Genomic DNA, 23,308 nt, shown 5'->3' on the forward strand with positions numbered 1-23,308 from the left:
AACACTATTCAAAGTAAATATAATATAAGTTATTTTTTACGTCTATGTGATATGTTCTGACTTTAAATAAAAAAATCTTTTCATCATAGACTTTTTAGTACAAAAAAATTGATGTTAATTTAATCAATGGATTAAAATTTTAAGGAGAGAAAAGTAAAAACATAAAAAATATGTTAATATGAATTTTAAGGAGAGAAAAGTAAAAACATAAAAAATTTTGATAAGAAAATTTGAAAAATAGATCAAAAATATATTTTTATTTATTATTTGGTAAATATACTCTTTAATTTGTAAACTAAATCAAGATATAACATGAAATGAAAAAGTTAGAATTGATTTTATTTCATATAAGATTTGGAGTTTTGATTCTTATAATATTTTATTTACTATCTTGGAATCAAGTTATTTAATAATTAAAACAAAATTATAATTTTAAAGTCCATACCAATTTTTAAAATATAAATAAATTGATTAAAATTTTTAATTAAATTATTAATTTTAACATTAACTTATTAGTAGTTTTACCAACACGTTAAAAATAACCAATTTAGATGAACTTTTTAAAGTGAAATTTGAAAAATTCTTTACAAAAAGTAATTTAATAAAAAAGTTAAATTGATAAATTGATGGATTTCAAAAAAATCAATAAGAATGTAAAATGAAATCAAATATTATTTATAATTCATTTTTGATCGGTGCTTATTCAACGATAAAAATATTATTTAAAAAATTTATCAAAATTTTTTTTTTAATTTTACACACTTAATTTATGAAACAAAATCTTTTAATTTATAGATTTTTATTTTTATTTTTATTTAATCATTTTTTGTTTAATATTTTTGAAATAAATTTAAAATGATTTTAGATTTTAGATTTTATTCATATCCCTTTGAACATTTTTTTATTGGGTTTATCCTGTTATTTCATTTAGGATGCAATTATATATTTTAAAATCAATTTATGCAAAATACAACATCATTTCATTTTCTATGAAACATCTACATCAAGTGAAAAATACAACTTTAAGATCGATAGGTCTTTTATGTTTAAATTAATTTTGTTGGATTTTTTTAATAAAAATGTTACAATATAGAAAAAAAATGTAAATACTGTTATTTAAAATTTAAATTTATTGTGATTATATAAAATAATTAAATTAAAATTTCAATTTTTTCATAAATATTGATAATTGATTTTTTTTCTTTTATAATGTAAATAAAAGAAGATTTTAGTGTAATTTGCGCTTATTTTAATCAGGTTAAAAAATTTTAATGATAATTATTTTAAATGAAAATTATCTAATACATCAATTAAAATTTTAAACTGTAATAATTAAAAAAAAAAAACTAAGTACATAGATAAATTATGGATAAAAACTGATATAATATAAGTTTTTTAAATTTTATAAAAAAAATTAAGAAATTGACATGTATTTTGTAATAATATATTTATAAAAATTAATAAATTTTTAACAACTCTATCTTCTATATATTTATATAAAATAATAATTCAATTATTAAAGGAAGATACCAACTCTATAAACCATAAATCATCAGTCAAGTCAATTTATAAAATAACAATTCTAAAATATGTATAAATTTTTATTCATTTAAAGCATATCTTCTATCCAATATGGAGTCCTATCCAATGTTTTGACCTCTCATTTTTAACGTGTTTATGGTGCTAATTAAACTATAGGTTGGAAGATACGTAATAGTTAACAATATCAACATTATGGTGCAATAAAAAAGACTTAAATGAATTAAATGAAATTATGTAAGTTTATTAAATTTTTTATTAAAATAATTAAATAAAATTAAAAAATTAAAAGTTTTTTTTTTGGCATGAATGAATCAATTTATTCATTAAAAAAAAAAAAACAGATCAAGTCTACTTCAAAAAACAAGATCAATCAGTTTAAATGTAATAATAGTTTAACCAAAAATACTTAACCATAATAAATTTAAATGATTTCGAGACCCCAAGAATTACACACAGCTCGATCTTTAGAGGGAATACAATCCAAAAGTGAGTTACCAAATTTTTATTTAATTGTTTTCTTGATGGAACCAAAAATGGCATAAATTAGAAGATTTTATTACATATCAATGTGCAAAACTATCTAATATAAATTTTATAAACAAAATTAAAAAATTAACATGTATTTTATAATAATATATTTATAAAAGTTAATAAATTTTTAAAAACTCTATGGTCAATATATATGTATATAAAATAATAATTCAATTATTAAATGAACATACTAGTGCTATAAATCATAAATCAACAGTCAAGTCAATATATAAAATAATAATTCTAAAATATGTGTAAATTTTTATTCATTTAATTTGGTTAAAGCAAATCTTTTATCCAATATGGAGTCTTATCCGATTCTTTTGGCCACCCATTTGTAATATATTCATGATATCAATTAAATTATAAGTTGAAAGATTTGCAAGAATAGTTTCAAAAAAGACATACATGGGTGATGAAATTAATTATAATAAGATTAAAAATAAAATCAATTATTATAACGATGAGATTAAATACATAAATGTGAGGTTAAAATCAATGATTGAATATGTATTTAAATGCAAAAATAATGATAGTAGTGATGTGAAAATAAAAAATTATTATTATGGACATATTTTATTAATGAATTAAAAATTATTTTAATACATATTTTAATTTTATTTAATATTTAAAATATTAAAAATTAATTATTTAAAGATATAATTGAAAAATAATAATGCGAATAGAAATAAAATATTATTTTTAAATTTATTATAATTATTTTAATCTTAATAAACTTTTAAAAAATGGGTAAAATGAAATTAAAAGAATTTTATGAGAACAAAAATGTCCAAAATGGATTGCAGTGAGTCACTGCATCCTTTTTCACCAATGGAGATTATTCCGCCGATCGATGCCACATAGGATTAATTGCACTGTAATAAAATTATCCAAATGGATAATCACAGTGAAATTATAGTAAAAAGGTACTTACTCACACTACAACGAAGTTACGGTGTAATTCAAATTGAGCTTTAAATGAATTAAAAGAAATTTTGTAAGTGAAGTTTTAAAATTTTACACATTTCAGATTCAATTTCTAAAATTTAATATTTATTTTATTTTTATTCAAATAAAAAATTAAATCTTTCATCGAAATTGGATAAATTGACACTTTTAGTGTAATAAAAATGATTTGGGTCCATTTATATGGGTAATACCAATAATTTAGATGAGATTAAAAAGATAAGATTAAATACTATATATATAAAATTAAAATTAATTATGAATATATGTATTTTGATGCAAATAAATAATGAAAGTGAATTTAATTGTAGTTAGAAAAGAAATAACTATTAAGTATATTAGATTACATATAAATTTTAAATTATTTAATATTTATAAAATTAATAAATATTTGAAAAATCATCAAATTATTTTTATCAAATAATAATTTTATTGATAAATAATTATAAAATAAAAAATAATAATATATCGAATAATATTTTTTCTTTAATTTTTTATTAATGATGTAGTTATCTATTTTTAGTTAAAATAATAATATAATATAATACTAAATTTTATTTTTAGTTTATAATATAATATTTAGTTATTAATTTTTTATATAATGATAAAATAATAATTTTTAGTTAATAAGATAATAATAATTTTATTTATTTATAAGTTTATTATATAATAAAAATTTTCATTATATTAAATTAAAAAATTATTTCATAATTTATTAATTAAAAATAAAAAAATGTCAAAAGTCTCAAAAGTATGCTGTGGTGAGCCACCACAACCCCTTTTGCCATCAATGAAGTTTAAGTCTTCCGTTCCAGCAAAATCAGATCGTGCCTTCGCTATCCAAACAGCAAAGTCAAGTACCATTGTGTCAAAAAATCGCTTAAATACATTAAACAGTGACTGCTGGGGGCAGTTGGAAAAACACTTACATGTTGTGAAGCCACGTCATTCAAGTTGTACAACTTAAATTCAGATGCCTGTTATTACAAGTTGTTTAATATCTTTGATCGTGAGATGAAAAGGACAAATCATTATTTTTGACCTTTTCAAATATCAACTTTTTTTTTTTCATAATAATAGAAATGACTTAATTTTTTATCTTTAATTAATAATATATATTGACTAATTAAATTGTAAAAAAATTTCAACAATAAAAGAAAAATGTGTAAGTGAAAAAAAAATTGGAATATATTTATTTCTATATGTAATAAACATTTAAAACAAATCCAATCAAGTTGTACTCCACAGCAAAAGAAAGCATTTGAAAAATATCATTACTGAAGCTAAAATTATCTAAACAAGTAACTGGTTTTGATTTACAAAAGTTAATTGACGTGGCTTCACAAAATTTAAAGTGTGGGAATGCGGTTGTTAATTCGACTGCTTCTATTATGTTCCCTCATTTTAAATGAGGTTTTAGATAAAATTTTATGAGTAAAATTGTGAATTTTTTATTAAATATATCAAATGAAAACTTAAACTAAAAATTTAAATTGATGAATTAAAAAAATCATGTTTAATAAATCAAATTGAGCATCTAAAATAAAAAAAAATTTAGAAGACATTCGATTTAAAATTAATTGACTTTAAATAAAGAGTTTTTTCATAATAAAATAAATTATTATGTCGTATGATATCAATAAAAACAACAATAGCAATAAATACAAAAATATATAGTATGAATTGAATGACTTATAATTTTTGATAATATTGATTAGAATTTTATAAATTATAACAACAATATAATTTATAATTGATTTTTTGACATATAAAATTATTATCAATTTTAATAAATGTAGAAAGATATATAAGCAGATGTTGCTAATGGAAAGCCAAAACAAATTGCAACCTTGACATTACAGATTTTTTAGTATTGAGCTAGCAAAGTTCTAGGTAATTAATCCTAACGCTATTCAATGTAAATCTAATATAAGTTATTTTTTACGTTTATGTGATTTGTTATGGCTTTAAATGAAAAATCTCTCTTCATCGTAAATTTTTTAGTACAAAAAATCGATGTTGATTTAATCAATGAATTAAAAATTTAAAGAAAGAAAAGTGAAAACATTAAAAATATGTAAATATGTTTTTTTTAATGTATATTTTGATAAGAAAATTTTAAAAATAGATAAAAAAATAGTTTTATTTATTTTTTAATAAGTATATTCTTTAATTTGTAAGCTAAATCGAGATATAACACATGCAGTAAAAAAGTTAAAATTAAATTTATTCCATATATGATTTGAAGTTTTGATTCTTATGATATTTTATTTAATATCTTGGTATCAAGTTATTTGGTAATTAAAACTAAATTATAACTTTAAAATACATATAGATTTTTAAAATATAAATAAATTGCTTAAAAGTTTTTGATCAAATTATTAATTTTAACACTAACTTAGTAAAAATATATCAAATTTGACTTGTAAATTCTTAAGTCAAGAAAAATTGATGGTTAAATTAGATTATTTTAAGTTTAAATTTTAAAAATTAAATAGTTCCAAATTTAAGTCATTTTATAGATTCAATATTATCTAGAAGAGTTAAAATTCTATAAGGATTTACAATTCTACAAGGATTTACATAAAAACAAAATCTTTGAACTAAGCATATTCTTTGAACTTATTCTATCATATTTTTTGAACTAATCAAACATATTAATACAAGTTCCTTCTTTGATCTATTATAATAATAAAATTTCACAAATACATATTTTATTCTATTCCTTTTATTTTTTATTCTCACAAAATACAAATCCTATTCCTCCTTTATTTCATTCTGCAAACCAAATGTGCCATGAGTTCTTAGATTTTTGACAATCCATAACTTAAGGTATGAGCTAGACTCATGTTTGGAAATCATATTCATACCCATTATGATATTCACAACAAATAAATTCGTTTTCGGATTTGGTTTTGTATGTTAATTTTAGCTACTTATTATATTAATACATGTATGTTTGTGTGACAACTATAGTCAAATTGCAACAATTTTAAATGATTAATTTAAGTTATTTATATGAATATATAAACAATTATTGATCAAATTTATAAACTTGTCCTTCAAAAGCATAAAAAATCTTTCAAAAATTTCTAAATTCACCAATAATATACATTTCCAAATTTTTAATAACTTTTAAATGATTAATATCTAAACGATAAATTTTGATAATGTACAGCCTTTCTTTAAGGTGCCACATGTCATTCATCTCTTTTTCTTTTTTTATTTAATAAATATTTTTATTTAATTTGTTTGTGTGTGGACTCGTAATCTAGAAGCCTTAGATTGGTGATGCTTCTAGCCTTATCGCAGGCAATTCCAACCCAATTGTAATGGCTGTCTCCAACGCACAAAGAAGAGAGCAAAGTTTGGGTGTTGTCGTCAACTCTAGCTTTCCATTTTAGACTATTTAACTTTCTACGAGACATTCATGGAAAAATGCAACTTTAATACCAGCGGGTCTTATACGTTTAAATTAATTTCGTTGAATTTTTTTATAAAAAATTTATAACATAAAAAATTTTAAATATTGATATTTAAATTAAGTAAATTAAATTTTAAATTCTCTTATAAATATTGATTATTGGTTTTTTTTCTATTTTTTTATAATAAAAAATTTTCTAATTTAGTTCGTGCTTTTTTTTAATCAAAAGAATGGGTTATAAAATTTACATGATAAATTTTTTAAAATGAAAATTATATGATACATCATTCTAAATTTTAAACTTGATAAATGAGTTTATAAGATTATTACATATCATTAGGTCATAATTAAAAAATTAAGTACATAGACAAATTAATGAATTAAAAATTATCTGATACAATTTTTTTTTCAAATTTTATAAAGAAAATTAAAAAATTGACATTTATTTTATAATAATATATTTATAAAAATTAATAAATTTTTAAAAGCTCTATCATATACATATATATAATAATAAATCAATTATTAAATGAAGATACCAATCCTATAGACCATAAATCAACAATAAAGTCAATTTATAAAGTAACAATTTGAAAATATATATAAATTTTTATTCATTTAACTTGGTTTAAACCTATCTTTTATTCAATATGGAGTCTTATCCAATTCTTTTGGCCTCTCATTCTAACGTGTTCATGGTGCTAATTAAATTATAGGTTGAAGGATATGCAAAAGTTAGTCAACTCTGAATAGAAAAGATTTTAAATGAATTAAGTGAAATTCTGTAAGTAAAGATTTAAAATCATATACATCTTCGTCTTTATCTCTTAAATTTAATAAAATTGTTTATTTTCGTTCAAATAAAAAATCAAATTTTTATCAAATTTGGATAAAATTGACATCTCTAGTATAATGGAAATGATTTAGAATTCATTTGAATGGATGATAAAATTAACTTTTGTGATATTAAAAACAGCGATTAGATTAGGCACTATATCAATTAGATTAAAATCAATTGTCAAAACATGTATTTCCTTGCAAACAAGAGATAGAAGTGAGGTAAATTATAATTAAAAAAGAAATCAGCATTAAATGTAATAAGAGTTTTAAATTATTTAACATTTTATAAAATTAATAAATTATTTAAAAATTAATAAATTATTTTTATGTAAAATAATAATTTTTTTTATAAAAAATTAAAAACTAATAAAAATAATAATGTATCAAATGATATTTTTTCTTTAATTTTTTTATTAATGATGTAGTTATCTATTTTTAGTTAAAATAATAATATAATATAATAATAAATTTTATTTTTAGTTAATTAATTTTTTTATAAAATAATAATTTTTAGTTCATAATATAGTTATAATTTTATTTATTTATAAGTTTATTATATAACAAAAAATTTCATTATATTAAATTAAAATATTATTTCATAATTTATTAATTAAAAAGTAAGAAAAAAAAGAGAGCAAAAATGTTTAAAGTGTCAAAAGTATGGTGTGGTGGAGCCACGTAAACATAGTCATACCGTGTCTTCACTATCTAAACAACAAAGCACGTTACAATTGCAACAAAAAGGTACTTAAAACACATTGAATAGTAGCATCAATTCATTCTAAATGAAACTTTAGATAAAATTTTGTAAATGAAATTTGTGAAGTTTTTTATTGAAAATATTAAATAAAATTGATAAAATAAAAAAATCTTATTACATCAATCAAATTAAGCATTTAAAAGAAAATCATAAAAGCATAAAATAAAGAAATTTTTTAGAAGGCATCCGATTTAAAAATAATTGACCTTAAATAAAGAGTTTTTCATAATAAAATAAATTGTTGTGTTATGTGGTATTAATAAAAATAATAATAGCTACTAAATACAAAAATATACAATATGAATTGTATGACTTATAATTTTATAATAATATTTGTTTGAAATTTATAAATTATAACAATAATATAATTTATAATTGATTTTATGACATAAAATTATTATCAATTTCAACAAATGCAATATAATACATAAAATTGCTGGTAATAGAAAACCAAAACAAAGTGCAGCCTTACCATTAAATTTATTGAGCGCTGAGCTAGCAAAATTTTAGCTAACTAATCCTAACGCTATTCAATGTAAATCCAATATAAATTATCTTTGACTTCTGCGATCTGTTTTGATTTTGAATGAAAAACTTATTTTCATCAAAGATTTTTTGTTTAAAAAAAATCAATGTTGATTTAATCAATGGATTAAAATTTCAAGGGGAGAAAGTGAAAACATTACAAATATGTTATTTTTTAATGTGTGTTTGATAAGAAAACTTGAAAAATAAATAAAATATACATTATTTTCATTTATTATTTGATAAATTTAATATGTAAGCTAAATAGAGATAAGATGAAGTGAAAAAGTTAAAAGTTGAATTTATTTCAAATAACATTTGAAGCATTGATTCTTATAGTATTTTATTTAATATCTTTGAATCAAGTTATTTGATAATTAAAATGAAATTATAACTTTAAAATCCATATTAAATTTCAAAATATAAATAAATGGATTGACAAATTTTAATGAAACTATTAATTTTAACACTGAAATAAATGTTATGGTTGAAATTTACACCACTTGCAACTTAGCAATTAATTTGTTTTTGCGTCACCTCCCTCACTTTGTATTTACATTGTAAAGTGAACTGCAATTAAGAGTATATCTCTAATAGGGTTTAGGAAATTGCTATACACGGCAATTAATTAATTATTTTTGTTTTTTAAATTATAAATTTATTTTATTTTCATTTGAAGGATCATTATTTGTATACATTTAAGTAATTGTAATCAATTTAATTAATAGAGAAGTATTATAATGTCAATGTCTCTGAACAGTAAGTAAGAATTAAATATACCTATATAATAATTTATGGAGAGGAGTTAACTTACACCACTGTAAAACTAAAAAGTTAAAATGATTTAATCTTATCCTTTGGATCTATTAAAATTAATAATTAAAAAAAGTTTAAAAAAGTAGTAATTATAAAAGAAAGATAATTATTTCAAAATATTAATTTTTAAAACAAAAACAACTATAAAAAATTAAATTAATTTAAAAATGGATAAATAGATAATTTTAAAATTTAATTCACAATTAAATATTATAATCAATTTTAATTTTTATTTATGCAATTCTTTTGACACATAAATAGTATGCAAAGCTATTTAATTATATAAAAATAAATAAATTTTCGTGGAAAAATCATTTTCATTATAAAGAAAAAACTTTTTAAAAAATTACATTTGACAAATCTGTCATTTCAACCTATTAAAAAAAGTAAGTAAATAATAATAATCTAGAAATTAAAAAATCACGTCATACTTTCCCCACAAGCTAAAAACAAAAAAGAAAAAGAAAAAATTCACTCATCACTATTCTTTTTCTATCACCAAAAAAAAAAAAAAAAACCAAAAACTTATACTTTTCCTCTCTTAAACCCCATTTTCTTGCAACGAGATTCTGACTTGATGGCAAAAAGAGATTTTGTGGATATCACGTCATACTTTGAATTCAATTACACATTTGAAATTTGCCAAAATTTTGAAATTCCTTCTTCTTTTTAGCAAAATAAATGAATTTTATTTTTTGACTTTTGAAAAGCCTGCTTGAAATATATTACAACCTTCAAATACTTCATCCAACCATAGCCTAGAAGAAGAAATTTAGTAAGGGCTTGATCCCAGTTTCAGCAAGAAATAGAGGGTGATATTGCTTTCATAAAATCATGCAGAGAAATATTAGTGTTTTCACATTTAGATTCTTTTAATTCTTTTACCCATAACTTATGCTTAACACTCATTGGTTTAGAAATAAAAAAAAAGCCAACATTTCAAAAAATAAAAAATAAAGAAAAAGTAGATAGAATGATGCATTTTCAAAAGAAAAGGTGATAAAAGATAAATCAATTGCTTTAAGAAATGCAGACTTTCCAACTTTTAGAAACTTTGCATCATAATCATATTTTTTCTAAAGGCGTTTGATTCAAAAGAAAGAAGATTATTAATCATATTTTTATTTTCGATTATTTGATTATTACATTTAGTTATACAATATTTTTGAGCATTAGTAATATAAAAATTAGGCTTCAATATCAAATAAATTACATACTAAATCAATACCCAAAAATATCTTAGCCACAAACCTTTTTTGACACCTAACTATGTTCATAGTTAAATTTCTTTGTTTCTCCTTTTTAAATAAATAAAAGGGCAAATGAGTATTAGAACTCAAAACCCAATTGAACGGTGAAAATCACATCACACTATAAAATTATTTGGATTGCCTTTGACAAGTATGTCATTTTGACCAATTAAGAAAAAAGGTAAGTAAACAATAATAATCAAGAAATTAAAAAAATACTGTCATACTTTCCCCACATGCTAAAAGAAAAAAAAGAGTAAAAAACTCACTCATCACTATTGTCTTTCTATCTCAAAAAAAAAAAAAAAACAAAAACAAAAACAAAAACAAAAGCTTAAACTTTTTCTCTCTTAAACCCCATTTTTCTGCTACGAGATCTTGACTTGATGACAAAAAAGAGATTTCGTGGATTTGATCCAACTTTGAATTCAATTACACATTTGAAATTTGCCAAAATTTTGAACTCCTTTCCTCTCTTTAGCAAAATAAATGAATTTATTTTTTGACTTTTGAACAGCCTGCTTGAAATTCGTTACATCTTTCAAATACTTCATCCAACCATAGCCTAGAAGAAGAAATTTAATAAAGGCTTGATCCCACTTTCAACAAGAAATGTTAGTGTTTTCACATTTAGGTTATTTTAATTCTTTTAGTCATAACTTTATCCTTAACACTCATTGGTTTAGAAGTAAAAAAGTAGCCAACATTTCAAAAAAATAAAAAAAAAAGAAAGAAAGAAAGAAAAAGTAGACAGAATAGGCAGATCATCCTGCATTTAAAAAAAAAAAGGTGATAAAAAACAAATCAATTGCTTTAAGAAATGCAAACTTTCCAACTTTAATAAAATTTGCATCATAATCATATCTTTTTATAAAGGCGTTTGATTCAAAAGAAAGAAGATTATTAATCATATTTTTATTTTTGATTACTTAATTATGACATTTGGTCATACAATATTTTCGAGTATCAAGAATGTAAGATTATTAGTAATATCAAAATAGGGCTTCAATATCAAATAAATTACATACTAAATCGGTATCCAAAATATTTTAACCACAAACCTTTTTTGACACCTAACTATGTTCATAGTTAAATTTCTTTGTTTTTTCTTTTTTAGGAAAATAGATTCAATTTTTTTTTTAAAGAAGAAATAATACATCATTCAACTTAATAAAATATTTTAATAATTTTTATTTTTCTTGCTTTGCATACCCTTTTAAATGCACTCTGATAACCAAAAATACAATATGCATGAATCCAAATAAATTTGTTTTGCCAAAATAGGTAAAAACTTTGATTTTAGAAAAAAAAAAATCATAGTCTAATATAAAAAAAACTATAACTTAAAAAAAAATCGTAATCTAATGGTAAAAAACCGTAATTGTTAAATTATTTTTCAAGTACCCTAGCTGCTCCCAATCAACCGTGTTTCTTTTTTTCCACCACAATAAAGAAATGAAAAGAAAAAAAAAGGTTAGAAACATCTCAATTGACGCCAACGTCAATTGGAGGAAGACTTCATAAGTCTTTTGGGAAGTCTTTTAAAATTAGTATAAGAGTAATATATATACCACTAACACCCTACCTGCTCCCACCTAGTTAGCTGCCTTTCTACGTAAAAAAGAAAAAAAAAAACGTAAGAAAGGAAAAGAGAAGAGAAAGTAGAAATATCTAAAATCGACGCCAATGTCAATTGGAGGAATAAATACCTAACCATTCGTGCTAGTCAATGTAATTTATACTTAAATAATTAATAAAATATATATTCCTTTGAACTATCCAAATCATGGCTTCTTTCTTAATATCATTTCAAGTTTCGTTGTTTTTCGTGCTTGTGTAGGTTCGGTCATCTTATGTTTATCTAAATGAAATCATAAAATATTATTATTTTTATTTAATTAAACCTTATTTTACATAAAAACTTAAGGAAATTTCAACATTTCACACACTCAAACTAAAATTTTAATATTTTAAATATAGTAGGTTCATTGTTAGTGTTAATTTACAGAATTCCTTTATTTAGGATTATTACACAATTTTAATATATGATTTCAAGAAACAAAACTTTTGAACATGAACATTTAGCTAATAATCACTGACCTACCTCCAATTCAAGAAAGAAAAAAACAAAAACAAAAAATGTTCGATACAAATGGGAAAGAAGCTTTTAACCAAAAGTTTCCATACAACAATGTTACCATCCAACAATACTGTGAAACTAAAGCTCAAAAAAAAATCCCTAATCTCTCTTTTTATGTTAATTTCTGATTAAATTCTCCCTCTACTATATTTAAGTAATTTGCTTTTATTTAACCCATTGACCTTGCATATGTAAGAAGTAATTTATTTTTAAAGATTTAACTAATTTTGATTTTATTTATTAATGAAATGTCACCATTAGTGAATCAAATATTTAACTACATATTTATAAGATTGCTTAAACATTTGAATACAAAGGAGAGAAAGAAGGAGATTGAGAAAGCAAATTATACTCGTACCAAGAATTATTATCCAAATTGTTAGCACCTAATTAGCCACAAACTCCATGACCAACAGTTCTCCCAATTCGATGATCGTGAAAAGATTGGGACATGGAAACTATTGACTGGTAATGGCTTGAGCAGCCTATTGCGTGGTTGACCAAAGTTGGGGTTTGTCATTCAATCATGCAAATACTATCTTTCTAGTAAATACTGCATCCTCTGCAACTTGGTTTTCTGGTGGTGAGAGACATTGGTCTATTGCATCTTTAAGTAAAATCTATAGGTCATTAGATACCAATGCCGACGTCGATGCCAACGCTGATGATGATAAACATGATAAAAGATCACCAGGATGTCTTCCCATAAGAACTTCCATTGTTAGAATCCCAAAACTATATACATTGCATTACTCATCTACCTTCATTGTATAAGCGAACTTTGCTTAAAGAAATATATCTAATCAATGTGCTCTGTTAAGCAACAAATATATCTAACCAATACACGATTATCTAAGAATATTGAAAAGATTATAAAATACATGTTGAAAAGAAATTGTGAATGTTTAGAAGATTACTCGAAAATTGAAATTCAAAGGTTCATATAAAATTTTGCATTTAGTTCATCAGTTTGATATATTGAATATTGAAAAATTAAGTGTTAAACTTTAAAAATTAATTACACATTTGATACTTGAATTATAGTCAAATTCTTAATTTGATACTTAAATTTTGAAAAGTTACAATCATAATACTACTTGAACTTTGTTTTAACGCATCAATTTGCACACAAAACCAACACTTTTAATTCAATGATTACATGTTTAAAACATCTTAAAAAAAGAGATCAATATATACTTGGAGCTATGTACCCAAAAGTGCCAGCAAGTAAAGTCCAATTGGAGGAGTCGGGCTTTAAAAGCTTGGCTGTGCCAAAATCTGAGACATGAGCCTCTTAGTCCAAATCCAGAAGAACATTATTGCTGGAAATGTCTCGATGAATTATAGGTGGTGAATGGTCATGATGCAAATAAGACAACGTATTGGCCACTCTTTTTACAACATTTAGCCTCCTCTCCCAATCCAATTCCATTGCCTTATCCTTGTTGCTTAACACCATTCTCAAACTTCCCCTTTCTACAAACTCATAAACAAAAAATGAGTACTTTGGATGTGAACAAAAGCCATACAGCTTCACAATGTTACGACGTCTGATTTCTGATAAAGCATGAATCTCGCTTTCAAAGGCTTTCAAGTTGTTGGAAATTATGTTATTTTCAGATTGGTGAAGGTTCTTCACCGCAACCACCTCAGCAATGGGTAGCACAGCTTTATAAACAGCTCCGTAGCCTCCTGAATGCAATTGCTAGAACTGAAATCTCCAGTGCCTTCAATAATGTTCTCATATAGTATTCTTCCATTATATCCCCACAATGTGAAAAATCTCCAAGTTTTGCCTCCATTGACTCAGATTTTCTAGTTCGATTCTTTTGGTAAAGAATAAAGAAACTTCCAGCCATGATACAGAGTAAAAGAATAGACCAAACAGTGAAAGCACAATGAAAATGATGACCTTGGTGCTTTTTCTATGACCGACGTTGTTGCTAGCAGCAACGACGACACAATGCATTAGTCCAGTGGCATTACCACATAGGCCCTTATTGTTTCTTAAGGCATCAAATGAAGCCTCATGAAATGACTTAATGTTGGTGTCATAACATCTAGATCCGGGGATCTATCGCTACATTTAACAAATGAATGGAGTTGCCACCAATCTTTTTTTTTTAGGTGTGATTGGTCACCTAAAGAATCTATCGTCTTGAAGATCTCCTAAGCTTGACTAAGGATCCCTAAAAGAATAGGTTCGGGTTTACTAACCAAAACTGGGTTTGGGAGTTCAGTTACATGTGGGGAAGGTTATAGCACCCCCACATGCCCATCTGAAAGATGGTACCATATTATTTTAAATTTATCCTATGGTCTTAGTTCTAATTGTTTTATATTTTATGTTAAATATTGAAAATAATTTTTAAGATTCTTCATCAATCTGGTAGAACTCTTAAAAAAATATTTTCTCACCTCAAGAGTATTCAAAAATCCCATTTGATATCTTGAAGAGGCTCCGTCATCGGAAGATTTTAGTTAGCTTTATTTTTTTGTTGAAAATATATCTAATTATTCCACCATTTGGGCCAAATTAAAAATATTTTTTCTTTCTTTGAATTTCTAAAATTTTCACCATTTGAGCCTATTTAAAAATTCTTTTTATTTCTTTATTTGGTAAGAAAATAATATGACAATTATTTTTATTGAAATTCCACCTAAATTATTCCTCCATTTGGGCCAAATTTAGAGAAAATTTTTTACCTAGAGATTACTTAGGAATTTACTATTTGAAATTTCTAAGAATCTCATCATTGGATAATTATCACATTTTTTCAACCAAAACTTTATTTGGAAAAGAATACAATTACTTTTATTGAAATTTCATCTAAATTATTCTACCATTTGGGCTAAATTTAGATATAATTTCTCACATAGAGAATTCTTAGAAAATTTACTATTTGAAATTTCTATGAATCTCATCATTGGGTAATTTGTATTTAATTCAAAAAAAAAATTTACATTTTTATATTTTTCATTTTTTACTATTTTTTTGCTGGAAAATAAATATTAATTATTGTTATTAAAATTTTATCTAAATTATTCCACTATTTGGGATAAATTTGGATAAAATTTCTCACCTAAAAATTTTATAGAAATTTACCATTTAAAATTTATATAAATTCCATCATTGGATAAATAATATTTATTTCTAAAATATTATTTTTATTATTTTACCTTCTTTATTTTTATTCTTATTAAATTAAATCATGCAAAAATACTCCTAAAATAAACAAACACAAAAAAATAATAATTTAAAAAAATTAAAATTAAAAATACTAAAAAAATGAAAATGGCTCGACTTATAACTGGGAACGGCTCGGCTCCAGAAAGAAAAATGGCTCAAAAACATGACTCGGTAGTGCGCGGCTCGGCTCAGCTTGGCTCCAGAGATTGATTGGCATGGGGGTTAGTGAATCGGGTCGCGATCGGGTCGAGTTAACCCAGACAAAAATGCACAGATCCTAGGAACTTACTAACGCTAAAACGACGTCGTTTTGCCCTGGTATAAAAGCCTAAGTCCAGTCTTTTCCTTCAGAATTCTTCTTTCTTGCTCTCTCTCTTCCCCTCTTTTCTCTCCCTCTCTTTATTAGAACCTAGAATCTAGTTGAAGTTTTGTCGGATTCTGGAAAATCACGTCGGAATCTGAACTAGAAAATTTAAGTTTCGCTAGAAAAGTCATCGAAAAATTAATCTGATTCTGGAAAATTTCTAGAAATTTTCTAGAAAAAAGACCAAAAAAATTTGAAAAAAAATCCTAAACTGCTTTTACGATCGCTACTAACCCCTTTGAGTATTTTGCCTCTGTTTTCTTCTTTTCATGTGTTGTTTGATCCTATTTAAGTCTATATTTATAGGCATTGATCAGAAAGATTTCTGATCAATTCCTATTCCTTATTTGACTGGGATTCAATCCTTGAATCCCAGTCCAATCCTACCACTTCACCTTTTAAAAGGAAAATAGAAATTAAAACCCAATTTCAGACTAAGAAACAAAAAAAAAAACTAAAAATAAGAAAATAAAATAAAATAGAAAACCAAAAATAAAAAAAATAAAAAAAAAACTAAAATCGGGCCATTCTACCCATATTTAGACTCGATCTGAGCTAAGCTCAATGGACTTAGACCCAGCTCCTGTCGAACCAGGCCCAATAGGCTTAGGCTCGGGCAAATTATGGTGTCTACAGCTACCCCTCTTTGTACTTTCTTGTGCAACAAGCATTGCGCAAAGATATAGACACCCTGTATGTGTCCATCTCAACAAATTAATGCTTTTTTTTTAGTAAACAAAGCTCTTCTAAATAGAGGTGAAACATCTTTGGAAAAATAAATTGCTCCTCTGAATAGAGGCAACTGAACTTTGAAAAAATAAATGGCTCCTCTGAATAGAGGCAACAAACTTTGAGAAAATAAATTGCTCTTCTAAATAGAGGCAAAAAGGCAACGAACTTTGAGAAAATAAATGGCTCCTCTGAATAGAGGCAATGAACTTTGACAAAATAAATGGCTCCTCTGAATAAAGGCAACGAACTTTGGGAAAATAAATGACTCATTGACAATCATGTCCAGCAAAGTTGTAGATCAGATCTGATGAAATTTGTAATGGGAACTCAAAGATTCGCAATTTGAGTTTGAAAATCAAAGGTTCAGATTCACAAAAACCTTTCAACTTTGTAAAAAATTCATTGAAATTTGATTCTCAAAATTTCAATTTCACAAGAATTTGATTTGCAAGATTTCAAGATTTGTATTTGCAAATTGCAAGACTTGCATCCACATTCAAAGAGTCTCATTTGAATTTTGGAGATTCACATCCAAAAGTTCAAAGTTTTTCATTCAAGTTCAAAGGCTCACATGCCATAGAGTTTCACATCTAAGTTCAAAGGTTCTCACTCAAAAACTTAAAGATTCGTATCCAAAGATTGAGTTCAAAGCTTTTCGTTTGAATTTTCATGATTCACATCCAAAGTTCAAAACTTATCATTCTAGTTTAAAGATTCACATTCGACAAACTTTAGGGTTTCACACCTTGAAGATTCTCATTTAAGTTCAAAGACTCCCATTTGGGAACTCAAAAATTCTCATCAAAAGATTCACAATTTGTTTTTCAAGTGACTCAAAATTTTGTATGCAATGAATGTCATGATCAATGATGCAAATATTTTCTTAATAATGCAAATGCAACAACCTAGATTCTCATTTGAAACTCAAAAATTCTCATTTGAGTTTAAAGGATCACTTTTAAGAAGTCTTAGAGTTTGACATCTCAAATATTCTCATTTGAAACTTCAAGATTTTTCTTTGAAATTCAAAGATCAAAAGGTTCATAATTTCTTTTCAGGTGACCCAAAATTTTGCATGAATGAATGTCATGATCAAAGATGCAAATGCCTTCTTAATGATGCAAATGCAACAACCTAGATTCTCATAATGTCATGCATGTCCAAACATTAAATTATGTGCATGTACTATTCAAACAACGATGCCAACGCAATGCATGGAATGAGAACATTAATAATGTCATGAGATCTTGTGGTACTCAAGCTTCTCAAGTCTTTTCCTTGGGCCCTAAATCCCCTTCAACCTTCGAGTGCTGTGGCCAAATCAAAGTAACTCTAGATCATTTCTCCTATTTAATTCTCATCTTCTCTTTTTTGAGAAATTCAATATCCATGTTAGGAACTGAACAATTCAAATTTGCCTTTATCGATCTTAACCTTTCCATTGTAGTGTAACAATATTTCAGGCTATTATTCATTTATCAATCATTATTTCAATCTCAAAAAGTAAGAATGTAGTCATACATTTCCCCATTGTAAGGTATTGAAGATAAAGGAATAAGAATGGCTAAGAAATAATCAACATAAGAGACACCTGAAGAATGAAATTGAATGTCTTTTATTAGAATGATAGTAAACTTTGGTCAATTGGCAAAAAAAGAATTACAAAGACGGGTATAAGGACAAGGCCCAAAAATAAACTATCAAACAATCATGATAACATATCTTGAAGTCTTTTTCAAAAAGTTCAACCACCTAATACACTCAACAACTTAGAGCTTTTCAGAACTTGTTAGCTTTTTACCAAGGAATTTTCAAATCTGATGCTGTATTCTTCTTATCTAAGCTGCCTTTTCAGGTTTTAAACTTAGATAAACCCCCTTTGTGACTTAAATCACCCTCTCAGGGTTTTCACCTTGAGTCCTCATTTTTCTTTTCCTTCTCTTTTTTCTTTTTCATTTTTTCATTTTCATTTTTTTTATTTTTCCTTTTTTCTTTATTTTTCCTTTTTTTGCTTTTTTTTTGAAACATAGTACTTCTTCACAGCATCAAAATTTATAGGATGAGGTAGATCATTTCCATCCATCTCAGCTACTATCAATGCTCCACTAAAGAAAGCTCATTTCATGACATATGGCCTTTCCCAATTCAGAGTCCATTTCCCTCTATTATCGTGCTGACTTGGGAGAATTCTTTTTAAGATCAACTCACCTTCCCGAAAACACTGAGGTCAAACTTTTTTATCATGAGCCCTTATCATCCTTCTTTGATATAACTAGTCATGACATAATGCTGTCAGTCTTTTTTTTTCAATAAGATTTAACTATTCATAGCATTTTCAAATCCATTCAACCTCTTCTAGTTTAACTTCTTTTAGAATCCTCAAAGATGAGATTTCTACTTCTACTGGTAATACAGCTTTTATTCCATAAACAAAAAAAAATAGGGTTGCCCTAGTAGAGGTGTGCACCGATATTCGATATGCATGCAATGCAAATGGTAACTTCTCATGCCAGTCCTTATAAGTCTCAGTCATCTTTTCAAGAATTCTTTTTATATTCTTGTTTTTTGCCTCAACTACCCAATTCATTTTCGGATGGTATGGTGCTGAATTATGGTGCTTAATCTTATACTGGGCACATATCTCTTGCATTATCTTGTTATTCAAATTCTTGGCATTATCTAAAATGATTCTCTCTGGAAGTCTATATCTACTAATGATTTTTCTCTTAATACACTTGTAGACCATAAATCATGTCACACTTCCAAAAGATGCTGCTTCCACCCATTTTGTGAAGTAATCTATCATCACGAAAATAAACCTATGCCCATTAGAAGCTTTCAGGGTAATAGGGCCAATGACATCCATGCCCCACATAAACAATGGCTAGGGTGGTGCTAAAACATGTAAAGCAGATGGTGGAGCATGAATCTTGTCAGCATAAATCTAGCATTTATGACATTTTCAAGTGTAGTCAATGCAATCACTCTCCATTGTCAACCAATAATATCTTGCTCTCATGATTTGCCTTGCCATCATATGTCCATTGGCATGTCCCCCACATATCCCATCATGTACCTCTTTAATAATCTTCTTAGTCTCAACCTTATTTACGCACCTTAACAATACTTAGTCATGGCTCCTTTTGTATAAAACATCTTCATCCAAGAAAAAGCTCATAGCTAATCTTCGGATGACCCTTTTATCATTCTCTATTACTCGAACAAGTTATTATTGATTTTTAATGTACTGTAAGATATTATAATACCAGGGTCTCCTATCTTCTTCCTTTTCTACATTAGAATAATGAGCTGGCATATCCTTGACATCTAACTTGATAGGCTGAATGTTAGCACTATCATTAATTCGAACCATTGCTGCTAAAATAGCTAAAGCATCAGCAATTAGATTCTCCTCTCGAGGCAAATGATCAAATTGAATATCTTCAAACTACTTGATCAACTCTAGGATATACTTGTAGTATAGGATGAGTTTTGAATCTCTCATCTCCCATTCTCTTCTCAACTGATATATGACTAGAGTTGAGTCTCCAAATACTTTTAATGCTTTAACTTTTCTATTTAAAGTAGCTTGTAGGCCCATGACGCATGCCTCATATTCAATGATATTATTTGTGCAATTGAAATTCAACCTCGCTGTTATGGGATAATATTATTCCTCTAGAGAGATTAAGATTGCCCTAATTCCATGTCCCAAGGCATTGGTAGCTCCATCAAAATACATTTTCCAAAGCTTCGCTTCTTGCTCTTCCTCTTTTAGCTAGGACACAGCCATCAAATCTTTATTAAGGAATTCCAATCTCATCAGCTCATAATCTTTCATAGCACAATCTACGAGAAATTCAGCTATGGCACTCTCTTTTATTACCTTCTGATTTACATATATGATATCATATTTCGAGAGTATTACTTGCCATCTAGCAATTCTTCCAGACAGAGAAGGTTTCTCAAAAATATATTTAATTGGATCCAATTTTGCTATGAGCCAGGTGGTGTGATAGAGTATGTATTGTCTAAGTCTTTTATTGGTCTAAGCTAATGCACAACATATTTTCTCCAAAGAAGAATACTTAGATTCATATTCTATGAATTTTTTACTCAGATAATAAATAGCCCTTTTTTTTTGCTAGACTCATCTTGCTACCCTGGTACACATCCCTTTGAATTCTCGTATATCGTGAGGAATAGGATTAATGGTATCTCTGAAATAGAAGGCACTAACACTAGATGATTGGATAAGTATTGCTTAATTTTATCAAAAGCCATTTGGCATTCCTTATTCCATTCTCCAAGGTTATTTTTACGGAGAAGCTTAAATATAGGTCACACTTGTAGGTCATATGAGATATGAATTGAGAAATGTAGTTCAATCTACTTAGAAATCCTTGAACTTCTTTTGGCATGCTGGGAGGTGACAAATTTTGCATGGCTCATATTTTATCAAGGTCGACTTCAATCCCTCTTTCACTGACCACAAAGCCTAGCAACTTTCCTGACATTGCCCTGAAGGTGCACTTGGCTGGGTTCAACTTGAGTTAGAATTTTTTTCAACCTCTCAAATAGCTTTCTGAAGTTGGTGACATGATCTTCACCTTCTTGAGACTTTGCAATCATATCGTCTACATACACCTCAATCTTCTTGTGCATCATATCATGAAAAAGTGTAACCATAGCTCTTTGGTATGTTGCCCCAGCATTCTTTAGACCAAAAGGCATGACTTTGTAGCAAAATATTCCCCACATGGTCACGAAAGTGGTTGTTTCCATATTGTCCACAGCCATCTTTATTTGGTTATACCCTGAGAACCCATTTATAAAAGAGAACGTTGAATGTTTAGTCCTATTGTCCACCAGTGTGTCGATATTAGGTAAAGAAAAGTTATCCTTTGGGCTAGCCTTATTCAAAACACAATAATCTATACACATTCGTACGTTTCATCCTTTTTAAGAACTTGTACAATGTTAGCTACCCACTATGGATACTTAGCCACTTGCAAAAAACTTGCATTAAATTGTTTTTTCACCTCTTTTTTGATCTTTAGTAGCATTTTAGGCTTCATTCGCCTCAGTTTCTATTAGACTGGCTTACATTTTGGCTTTAGGGGCAGTCTATGCTCTACTATCTCCATACTAAGCCCTGGCATATCCTGCTAAGACCAAGCAAACACGTCTATAAATTCTCGAAGTAGATCTTCCAAACGTTGCCTATCTCTCAATGAAAGTGAAATGCCAATTCTGACCTCTTTCTTATTCTCCTCATCTCTTAAATTCACCAAGTCAATTGTCTCTTGATGAGGCTCAATGGGTTTACTTTTTTGCTCAACCAATCTCATTAGGTCTGGAGGGATAACACATTTTTCATAATCATCTTCATTACCAAGTGCATCAGTGTTAATTGATTTTTCAAAATTAACCCCTTGAGTATTATCATGATTATTTTTTTGTTTATTTAAAGACTTGAAATTGAATGAAATGGGATGTGTTGGCGAAATATATGGAAAGAACAAAAGAAAGTACTAGAATAAATGAATAAAAATGCATCCTTCCTAATTTATTAAAATAATAATAGATAAATGGCCCAAACAAGAAAGACTATCCTAAGGCCTTGGGCATAAGCTATTGGGATATTTAATTACATTGAATCAATCTTAAAGATAGCAGGCATTTCAATAATGCTCCAATTGTTCAGCTCATAACCTGGTGGGCAAGGATAAACCCATGTTTCTAGCTTACATCCACTTCCAATTGCATGAATGGACAACTCAGCAAATATCTTCTCCATGCTTTATCCCAAATCTTCTTCTGTAATTAGGTAGATGAATCCTTTAGGCCTAAAAGTCTCATATAAGTGTGGGATGATCCTTATTGTCTTGATGGCTTGTCTCCCTTTAATTCCTCAGTTTTCAATTTCATAACCAAGGCCCAGTCTTTCCCTATTATCTATCATCGTTAGAGGCTCCCTTATCCCTTGTAAATTTTTGCCCAATCCTACTCTGAGATACCACCCTCTATTGATAACCTGACACATTACTATCTTTGAACATTGTTGTCTTTTGGGTCCCTTGCCTACATAGTTGACCAACTCAAAGGACTGATAAGAGCATTTCGTTGCTTTCCAGTAGCTTTCACATATGGAGCATTCAAAGGCTGAGTTACTAACATATCTTCTTCTCCAAACACCACTATCAACTGCCTTTCCACATTGAACTT

At 26.4% G+C, this 23,308-nt stretch overlaps 1 pseudogene; it reads right to left on the reverse strand.

Annotated features, from left to right (window-relative positions):
• Window positions 1-14,088: 14,088 nt before the first annotated feature.
• LOC149513504 (MDIS1-interacting receptor like kinase 2 pseudogene) lies at window positions 14,089-22,880 on the reverse strand (annotated as a pseudogene).
• Between the last annotated feature and the right edge of the window lie 428 nt (window positions 22,881-23,308).

This window comes from Durio zibethinus, chromosome 19 (assembly GCF_047325235.1).
Source record: "Durio zibethinus cultivar Kanyao isolate XHJ-2024 chromosome 19, ASM4732523v1, whole genome shotgun sequence".
NCBI lineage: Eukaryota > Viridiplantae > Streptophyta > Magnoliopsida > Malvales > Malvaceae > Durio > Durio zibethinus.